Raw genomic sequence first — 11,040 nt, 5'->3', positions numbered from 1 at the left:
ACCTGCTACCGAGAGAGAATCTTTCAGACAAATGCTTATTTCACTGTGCTTGCTGCAAACGGCTCCTCAGGAGCGATTTAATCAAAAACTAGTTTTACTTTTAAAACGTTACTCGGTGGATCGCTTCGTTCACCTTTTGAATGTTCATTAGAGAAAGGAAAGAAGAGTATTAATGGATAATATGAAGTAGATCCGTCTGAAATTTACAGTAGGATAAATAGGTTGAAGCTACCGCGTAATTTCTTTTGGTAATACTAATAATTAAACAGCAGGCGTGCTTAATAGGTCTGGCTTACTAGTATTTAGAGCTTCAGTATGTACTAATTAATTAAAAGCTTTAAATTCAACTACTATTTAAGTCTTTTAAAGTCGTCTAAAGTTTTCTGAATATACGTACAAGAATAAAAAACCGCTAAACGCCGTAAAAATGAGTGGCGGATAAAATATTACAGCTACAAAAGATCTGATATGAATGGTACGTGGCGCGAAAATGGATTTTCATTTGATGCAAAACAAAATTCTGGTTTTATTTTAAAAGATTTTTCCATAATATTTGCTAAATTTGACGTAAACGCGCCACAAAAGAGTAACTTTGATACAGTTTGAATTTTAAAACTCTTTTGTGGCGCGTTTAATTCAAATTTAGCAAATATTATGGAAAAATCTTTTAAAATAAAACTAGAATTTTGTTTTGCATCAAATGAAAATCCATTTTCGCGCCACGTAACATTCATATCAGATCTTTTGTAGCTGGAATATTTTATGCGCCACTCATTTTTACGGCGTTTAGCGGTTTTTTATTCTTGTATCAGGAGTTTTTCAAAGTTATTTATAAATTAAATGTATGAAGTTGAATGCAATGTTCCTCTATTACACGTCAAGCTTTATAAGTGGTCATATTTGTTGCATTATCTCCCAAATCATCTAGTGTCCATCGAATGTACACTATATTTTTTTCTATTCGAAATAGATTGAAAAAAAAAATATATTGAGATGGCCGGTAAATGAAGTCGGATTGCCCGTTGCCAGATCAAATTTAGCGTCGTAACCACTACAACTCATAAACCATTTGGGGAATAATCGTTAATAATTGGATTATACTTTTGTATCTTAATAACTTCTCTAAACGGCTTAACCGATTTTGATCAGTAAACATGAGTTTGAAACGTATTGACCAGTAGTATCTGATGAATCTAAGGTCAAGTATGATAACTGAAGCTATTAGGTGTAGGAATTATTTAGCTTTCGAAACCGTTTTTCCCACAGAAAAATAGATTTTATCATATTTATGAAGCCTATAACCTAAAAATTTGAATTTTCCCGGATATGAGGTATACTTCGTTAGATTCGTCTTGAGTCCTTATACAAACGCTAAGTTATTGTCACAATTCGTACGTTCAAATGTTGAGTAATTGTCGAAAAACCAAAATTTTCAAAGTTTAGTTTTTCAGTTTTTCGCCTATACTGAGCCGTGTGTATGTCTGATACTGACGGCTTGGACACCATTTGAAAGCTTAAGTCAACGCTATTGATTTGATATATTTGCGGTTCTCATGCCTCTTCTTGATCCGAATATATATATACCCCAAAAAAATATGCCGTTTTGTACTTACAAAGTCCTATAGCTGGCTTATGGGTGGTCAAAAGTCACAAACTACACCGGTTCTAAATCGGTCCTGACCCCTTCTTTAAATAGAGAGAAAAAATATCAAATCGGTTTAACTTTCAAACACACATACATATATATCCACAAACATTTTCCCTTTTTTAAATAAAAATTGAGTCACATTTCTAAACTCTATAACTTTTGAATGGTATAACCGATTTTCAAAATTAGACATGCGTTGGAAAGGTAATGATCAGTTCTATTAGAAACCGCAAAGGTTGGACTTAAATTTTCGAAGTTTTTGGGAGTTTTGGGGACCAGAACGAAAAACAGACCCTAAATAGGAAGGGCCGTAAAATCGACACCCTTGGACCAAAATGGATGGTTGACATATGAATGGGTGAGTCTTTTTCTGAACTTGAAGATGGGAGTTGGCACAATTTTCAATTCAGTCAGATTTAGAAAATTGAAAATTTCGTGTATATAATAGTGTCGCGTGTAGGGGGGTGTATTTCTGCGCCACTGGCGAGAACTGCCGTTATCTGCTAATCTTTCCGATATAAAACTAACAGCTTCGATAACTAATAAATCGAAAGCTATTAATTTTATCAAAAAAATGTATAATGAACATTTTTTGTTTATAATTAATATTTTTACCAGCATTTGCGGTCAAAATATAAAAAAAAAATTTCCACTTCCGAGATGAGGTGGCAACTACCCCGTTGGTAAAAGCGTCTTTCGGCATCATATAGATTTTAATCCTTGGACTATCCACTACTTATTGTCAAATTTTTAAACAAATCTATCCATTCTGTAAAAATTGCGAAGTGAAAAATTTCAGTTCCTGGACTAATTATACCTTTGGAGCTCTATAATTTCTGAACGGCTTAGCTGATGTTGATCACTAAACATGAATTTGAAACGTATTGACAAGTAGTATCTGATGCATCCAAGATCGAGTATGATAACTGAACGTATTACAGGAATTATTGAGCTTGAAAAACCGTTTTTCCCATAAGAAATAGATTTGATCATACTTATGAACCCTATAACTTAAAAATTCGAATTTTCCCAGATATAAGGTATACACCGTTAGACGCGTCCTGAGTCCTTCTACAAACTCTCAGTTATTGGCGCAATTCGTAGGTTGAAATTTTGAGTAATTGTCGAAAAACCCAAAATTTTCAAAGTTTAATTTTTCAGTTTTTTGGCTATGGTGAGCAGTGCGTATGTCTCAGCTTGATCGATTAAGGGCCATTTGAAAGCTTAACTCAACCCTATTAATTTGTTGTATTTGCGGTTTTCCTGTCTTTTCTTTAACCAAAGATATATACGCCCAAAAAATATGCTATTTTGTATCTACTTAGTCCTCTAGCTAACTTACGGGTAGTCAGAAGTCAAAAATTAGACCGGTTCTGAATCGACCCTCACACCCTCTTGAAACACAGAAAAAAAAATCAGATCGGTTTAACTTTTCCACATACATACATACATACAAACATACATATCCACAAACATTTTCCATTTTTTAAATAAAAATTAAGTCATATTTCTGAGCTCGATAACTTTTGGATGGTACAACCAATTTTCAAAATTAAACATGCGTTGGAAAGGTAATGATCTATGCTATCAGAAGCCGCAAAGGTCGGGTTTAAATTTTTGAAATTTTTGGGAGTTTTGGGGACGAGAACGAAAAACAGGCTTTAAATGGGAAGGGCCGTAAATTCCACACCCTTGGACCAAAATGGAGAAGTAACATATGGATGGACGAGTCTTTTGGTAAACTTTAAGATGGGATGTGGCCCAATTTTCCATTCAGTCAGGTTTAGAAAATCGAAAATTTCGTGTATATATAGTGTCGCTTGTAGGGGTGTTGTGCGTCACTGGTGAGAACTGCCGTTCTCTGTGGATTATGATGATGAATTCCGCAATGAGCACATTCGAGGAACTTTAAACTATGGTGGAGGATCTCGTAGACAGCTCCCATTCCCAATACGTCCATCGTGCGTCGGTCTAAAATAGAATATCGCACCCTCAGTAATATAAGGGCTCACCTCAAAATTTGTGTTAACTGCGATTTTGAATGATATAGGCACAAAATGAAATTCTCTACCAGTTAGCGTTGATAGAGAGAGAAAAAGAACATGAATGGTTCGGTTAATATATTTATGCCTCTCTCTCACTCTCCCACGCCACCTCTGGTTTTTACTGCTACAACGGAGCAATCAGTAACATGTCTTTCTATGACGAAAATCCTGGTTAGTTTGTGTTTTAACATTTTGTATTATATAGAATAGTTTTTAGTTGAACCGTTCTTCTTTTTCTTAACGTGCCTATCAAGTCCCCTTGACGTTGGCGATTAACATGTCGAAACTGTCTCTGTCTCGAGCTATTCTAAATAGGTGTTCTGCTTTCTTTATTCCTGTGCCCTCCCTGATATTCTTCAACCAAGAGGCCTGCTTTCTACCAATTCCTCTGCGTCCTTCGATTTTACCCATCATAATAAGTTGAAGAATATTATACCGGTCTCCCCTTACTACGTTTCCAAAATAGGCCATCTTTCTATATTTGATGTTATCAAGCAGCTCGCGGGTAGCATTTGCTCTCTTAAGGACTGCCACATTTGTCAGCATAGCCGTCCATGGTATTTTCAGTATACGTCTGTGCAGCCACATTTCAAAGGCCTCCAAACGGTTAATGGTGGATATTTTTGATGTCCATGCTTCGACACTATACAAGAGGACTGACCAAATGTAGTATTTAATCATGCGCTTTCGAAGTTGAAGTTGCAAGGTATCATTACATAAGAATGACCTCATTTTTAAAAATGTCGTGCTGGCTATCTCGATTCTACATTTTATCTCTTTACCTGGATCTAGTTGTTCAGTAATATTGTAACCAAGATATTTAAAACTGGGTACTCTTTTAATTATATGACCATCAACATATAACCGTAAATCTTGATGGGCCAAACGGCTAAATACCATGTATTAGTTTATATTTAGGCCAAACTCCAAACCAAATTTAGACCAAACTCAATTAATTACATGTAATTAATGGAATCTATTTATAATAATTTTTTTTCTCATCGCTATTTATAGTGCAATTATCAAATAACAAATCTGCCAAATTTTACATTTATAATTTAAATAATAAGCATGTTATTTGAAAAAATAGCTGTAATTTTGGAAACCAGAATCTTTAAACGCGATTTTCCAAAAATCTTTTTTTTTATTGTGCCTGTATATTACTGAGGGTGCGATATGACAAAAACAAAAACTTTAAGACAAACACAAACGATACCAGTCGTATAACCATAAATCGCAAAAAGATAGAACCGTTCCCATAATAAGAATATATCTACCTAGGCCAAATTTTTAAGCTTGACAAAGGTAACAAAAGTATGGAAGTAACTAGAAAAGCAAGACTGTCATGACAGAATTTGGAAAAATCAGTTAGATACAGAACCGCAAAATATATCAATACTTGAGGAGCAAACTTTTTAGTCAGCGCAACCTTACTATTATGACATATGACATATGGATGTAAATATTACGCCTAAACCAAAGTAAATTTGAAAAAAATAGCCATAGAAAGGGCAAACTATTTAATCAGCGCAATCTTACCAATATGACATAAAATATGGATGTAAATATTGCACTTAACCAAGGTAAATCTGAAAAAAAATAGCCAAAGAAATGGCAATGTTATGTATACTATTGTTAGATAAAAGAGAAATGATTGGGTTAGATCAAAAACAAAACTCGGGGATGTCAGAACAAAAATTGCCAGACTCAAATGAAGCTCGGTAGACCACATTGCTATAAAAAGACCAACGTCCCAGGCAACCAAGTGACGTCAATAACGTCTAGAAAACGTCAGTTTTTGGTTGAATATATGCCTACACGTGTTTGAACATTACGTCGCATAAACGTCTTTTGTAGGTGATTTTAAAAACGTAAGATTAATGACGTCAAAATACGTTTAAAAACAGGTTTTAATTTCAGACAGCCCAAATCTGACGTTACAAAATTGGGAGGAGCTTAAAGAGTTAATGCAGTGGTTCTCAACCTGGGGGCGCGCTCCCCTGGGGGGGTGTGAGAGAATTTCAGGGGAGGCGTGAGGGTACAAAGAAAAAAAAAAGAAAAATTAAAAAATATATATTTTGTTAAAAAACAAAATATTTTGTATTTCGTATTTTTATTTTGTTTAGAAATATTTCTTTATTTAAACGTGATTAAAATCGTTTTACTGAAACACACAACCTGAGTTAAACACGACAGTCTTGTGTATGGTTACATCGTAGAAGCGGAAAATATATTTACCAACACTGTATTGCAAAGCACTCCTGGCTCCAGTTCAGTGACTCCGTCTCACGCGTCAGTCTCAGTCGACAGCGTCTGTGTGCTGTTTGTAGCAATTAGTGTAATCGTTATTTAATAACAGAGTGATTTATTGTGAATTATTTAATAGTGTTGTGTAACAGCTTTGAAAATGGCTAAGCCACTTCCAAAAAAAGATTGTATTCAGACGATTATATCAAGTATGGTTTTACCTTTAAGGAGAAAAACGGCAGTCATTTACCTCAGTGTGTCAACTGCCATGCTGTTCTTAGTAATGATGCAATGCGCCCCGGACGTTTGGAAAGGCATCTGATTACAAACCAGTCTTATTTGAAAGATAAAGGCCCAGAATTTTTTATTGCCAAAAAAGCAGCCTAAAACGTATGAAACTTGACTCTACTGCAAATTTTCGTGTTGAAAATGAGAAAGCTGTGGAAGCATCATGCAAAATAGCACTTTTGATACTTAAAGACAAGAATTCACATACTATTGGTGAGTCACTAATTAAACCTTGTTTACTTACTGCTTGTAGTACCGTACTTAGTGAAGACAGTTGTAAGAAAATAGAAAAAATTTCTCTCTCAAACGACACAGTTAAACGTAGAATTGATGACATGGCTCTGGATTTGAAAAATCAGCTATTGCAAAAATTAAAAGGCTCACCGTTTTTTTCTTTGCAGTGTGACGAAACAACTGATATTTCAAAGCATGCACAGTTATTGTTTTACTGTCGATTTATTGATAGACATCTCTTGAAACTAGTTTTCAACATCTCTTGAAACAACAAATAAAGCCATTGACATATTTTCTGCTCTTGATCTTTTAGTAATCAATGAAGTTCCATGGGAGAAAGTAATTGGCATATGTACCGATGGGGCCCAAGCCATGACAGGATGTCGATCTGGATTTATGGAATTGGCAAAAAAGAAGAAACCTAGGATAATTGGTTCTCACTGCATTATTCACAGACAAGCTTTAGCTAGTCAGACTTTACCTGAACCTCTCAACGTCACATTAAACTTAGCAATTAAAATAGTTAACCACATCAAATCCAGCGCATTAAACACTAGGCTCTTTCAGGCACTATGTCAAGAACTGTTTCACACAGAAACCCTCCTGTTTCATACAGAAGTCCGGTGGTTATCCAAAGGAAAATGCTTGCAAACAAGAAGATCTTCACAGTAGATTTATAGATGATAAAAATATCTTTTACTTGGCTTATTTGTCTGACTTTTTTGAGACATTTAATGTCCTGAATCTGAAGCTTCAAGGCCATAAAAACCTCTTAAACACTTATGATGCAATTAAGGCAGGGGTTCCCAACCTTTTCTTTCTGGCAACCCAACTTCTGATGTTTTTTCATATTCGTGACCCATCCGTCACCTAGGATGATATAAATGTACTGATATTCAGCTACTGTAAGAGCCTCGCCGCGACCCACCTGAAATCCGCCCGCGACCCACTAGTGGGTCGCGACCCACCGGTTGGGAAACGCTGAATTAAGGGGTTTATAGAAAAAATATCGCTTTGGCAACGCCGCCTTCACAGTTCCAAGCCAAACTTTTCCTCTTTTCCTAAACTGAACGACCTTCTCGATGATATTCAAACCCTTCCACTACATCTAGTTTCGGATTTGAAAGACGTCATATCACGGCATTTGGAAGAACTGAAAAATCAAATTCGAAAGTACTTTCCAGATGTTAGCTCGGAAAACTGGGAATTTAAGTTGACAAGAGATCCTTTTCATATCGAAGTTTACATTCTTCCAGTTAACCTTCAAGAGCTAAAATTGACCTAAATTGTGATTCACAAGCAAAAGCAGATTTTGCAAACATGGACTTGGAAGAATTTTGGTTAACCTACTTTCCTGTTTACCCAGAAGTGGCTTTAGTATCTGCGAAGTTATTAGTTCAGTTTTCATCCACATATCTTTGCGAATCTGTTTTTTTTTGCATTGGCGTATATAAAATTAAAATACCGTTCAAGGCTGGACGTTGAAAGTGACTTGAGGTGTGCTCTGACACAGTTTCATGCCAACCCTCTCATTGAAAGTGCAAAAACACTCATAGGTATTAGACTTTCAACTTTATATGCGTATTTGATTTTTGATTATTCTTTTTCTCAAATACTTAAATAAACAATGTTAAGTTTAATGAGACATCAAATAAACTTTCGTATTTAAATATATCTGGATTTTTATTTTGCATCCCAGCTTTTGCTAACGTAGAGTTAGCATCGTCAGTTTCACAATTTCACTGTTCTAACTTGAACCAACCAATTATTGACTGGAGGGGAGGCGTGAGCTATCTTCAGTGTTCAAAGGGGGCGCCAGTGCTAAAAGGTTGAGAACCGCTGAGTTAATGCTTATAATGTTAATGTTATATCTTGACTCCAAACAATTTCGTTTATAGCATAGATAAAAGATAAAAGTGTTAGTAGGATTTAGGATTATATTTTCTAAGCTTAAAGGATCACAAGGAATTTTTCATTTATTGTTTACGTGCTTTGTGTGGTAAAATAAGACTTTTCATTTAAATATTATTTAGTTGAAGAAACGTGTTAATATTCGTTTTTCTCAAGTGAGTTAGTTTAATGCAATAATTCTTCTTGAAAACTGTATGAGGTTATATTTTGGTATTAATTTTCTGTTAATGAACTAATTATGTGTTGTTCACCATTCTTTTTGATTTAATGGACAGCGTTAAATTAAGATATTATGCTGGATAATTTGTTAGTAAATTATTTATTAGTTTATATGTTGTTTCAGTTTTGACACAGTAAGTACCTATACCTACATAAAAAATAAAAACTCTATAACGTTGCATTGGGCATTAAGGGTATTGTAATTCTATGCATTTTATAAAGTCTTCCATTTGGTTTTTGCTTTTTACCTATAAGCTAAATTTAAAACAGGTGAATGAAAAATTGCAATACCAATAATGCCCATACAAATAATCATTGTGTACTCTTAAAACCATAAACTGAAAAATAATCTAAAAAAAACGACCTAAAAACTACGTTTTTGATATCACGTATTTAAAACGTGATGAAAATGACGTAAGTTATGGTGGGATATGTTTACGTGAATTTCGACGTCGAAAAACATGATAAACTGACGTAGTTTGGTGATAATTATGACGTTTTTTCAACGTTTTGTAAACGTTATTTGGTTGCCTGGATTTTATGTACCTTACATTTATAATACCTTACTTCTGCATCACAAAAGGCATCGATACCAAAAAATGTAAAGCTGAATCATGCTTTGGTTTATCATCAAACCACTTACCCTTTATAATAACAATCTCCGAAAAAATCTTAAACAAAGAACATCAACCAACTTTGCATAACACCAAGACTAACTGGTCCCAATTTAGAGAAAAACTAGACTCTAAATCTCACTAAATCGGTCCTTGAAAAATGAACTCGAACTTGAATCAGCTGTAGATAAACTAACAGAAAGCATACAGATTGCTGCATGGTACGCGACTCCCAGCTACGAACCATCTCCAAACAGAAATAATGTGTCTCCCACAATTAAACAAAAAATTTTAGAAAAACGACAACTACGCAAAAATTGGCAGCAGTCAAGAACGGCAGAAAAGAAGAAAAAAGTTAACAAAGCAACAAAATAATTAAAGGAATTAATCCACGAAGAAGAAAACCATGGAATACAAGAATATTTAGAAAATTTAACACCAACTGATGCTACAGATTATTCACTCTGGAAAGCCACGAAAAAGCTCAAACGGCCCCAACAGCATAACCCACCAATCAAAGATGAGGCAAACACCTGGGCTAGGAACGACAAAGAAAAAGCTGATCTTTTTGACAAGCACCTTCAAAAAGTATTTACGCCATACCCTTCTACAGTATGTACAGAGGAAGAAACAGAACTAACCAGATTCCTAACAGCACCGTTTCAAATGGATCTGCCCCACACGAAACTTACAGTCAACCAAGCAAAACAAACAATAATAGATGAAATCAACATTAAAAAAGCCCCTGGATTTGACCTAATCTCTGGCAAGATTCTAAAAGAAGTCTCGGATAAGTGCATAAAACTAATCATCTTTATATTTAATGCAATTCTGCGCCTAAACTACTTCCCTAGTTCATGGAAAATGACACAAATCCTAATGATCCTTAAACCCGGAAAAAGACCGGAAAATGCATCTTCATACCGGCCTATAAGCCTTTTGCCTATGATTAACAAAGTCTTAAAAAAAATGTACGTAAAAAGGTTGAAAACGATAATAGACGAAAATAAAATAATTCCAGAACACCAATTCGGTTTCCGAGACAAACATGGAACCATAGAACAAGTGCATAGGCTAGTCAACCAAATAAACAAGGATTTTAACTCCAAAAGATACTGTTCTGCTGCTTTCCTTGACAAATCTCAGGCTTTTGACAAGGTATGGCACATAGGACTACAAATAAAATTAAAGAAGCTCCTACCCTACCCTCACTAGCAGCTCTTCAAATCCTACATAGAAAATAGACACTTCCTTGTGAAGCACGGTACCGAGCAAACTAAGATATATCCTATTCACTCAGGCGTCCCACAAGGCAGCGTTCTCGGCCCAATTCTGTATCTTTTATACACAGCGGACATTCCAACATCTAGTATAACTACAGTTGCAACGTATGCAGATGACACTGCTATTCTGGCATCCCACACAGATCCAACAACAGCATCAAGGAATCTTCAATCAAACCTAAATAGAATTCAACAATGGATGAAAGTATGGCGCATCAAATCTAATGGAACTAAATCATTACATGTAACATTCACGCTACGCAGAGAAACATGCCCCCCTGTATATATTGATAATTGTCTAATTCCTCAATCCGAGGACGCCAAATATCTTGGCATGCACTTGGACCGCCGCCTTACTTGGAAAAAACATATTTTTACCAAACGAAAACAGCTTGGACTTAAATTGAGAAATATGTATTGGCTCATTGGACCAGTGTTGCCAATCCACGGATAATTATCCGATTTGCGTACCTTTTTGAGAGTTGTCGTATCTTCTTCGTATCTTTAAATAAATCGGATATTTGCGGATATTTTTCAGTGTATCTACCATA

Source organism: Diabrotica virgifera, chromosome 1 (genome assembly GCF_917563875.1).
Source record: "Diabrotica virgifera virgifera chromosome 1, PGI_DIABVI_V3a".
NCBI lineage: Eukaryota > Metazoa > Arthropoda > Insecta > Coleoptera > Chrysomelidae > Diabrotica > Diabrotica virgifera.
The sequence above is the reverse complement of the archived record's forward strand: the minus strand, read 5'-3'. Positions refer to the sequence as shown.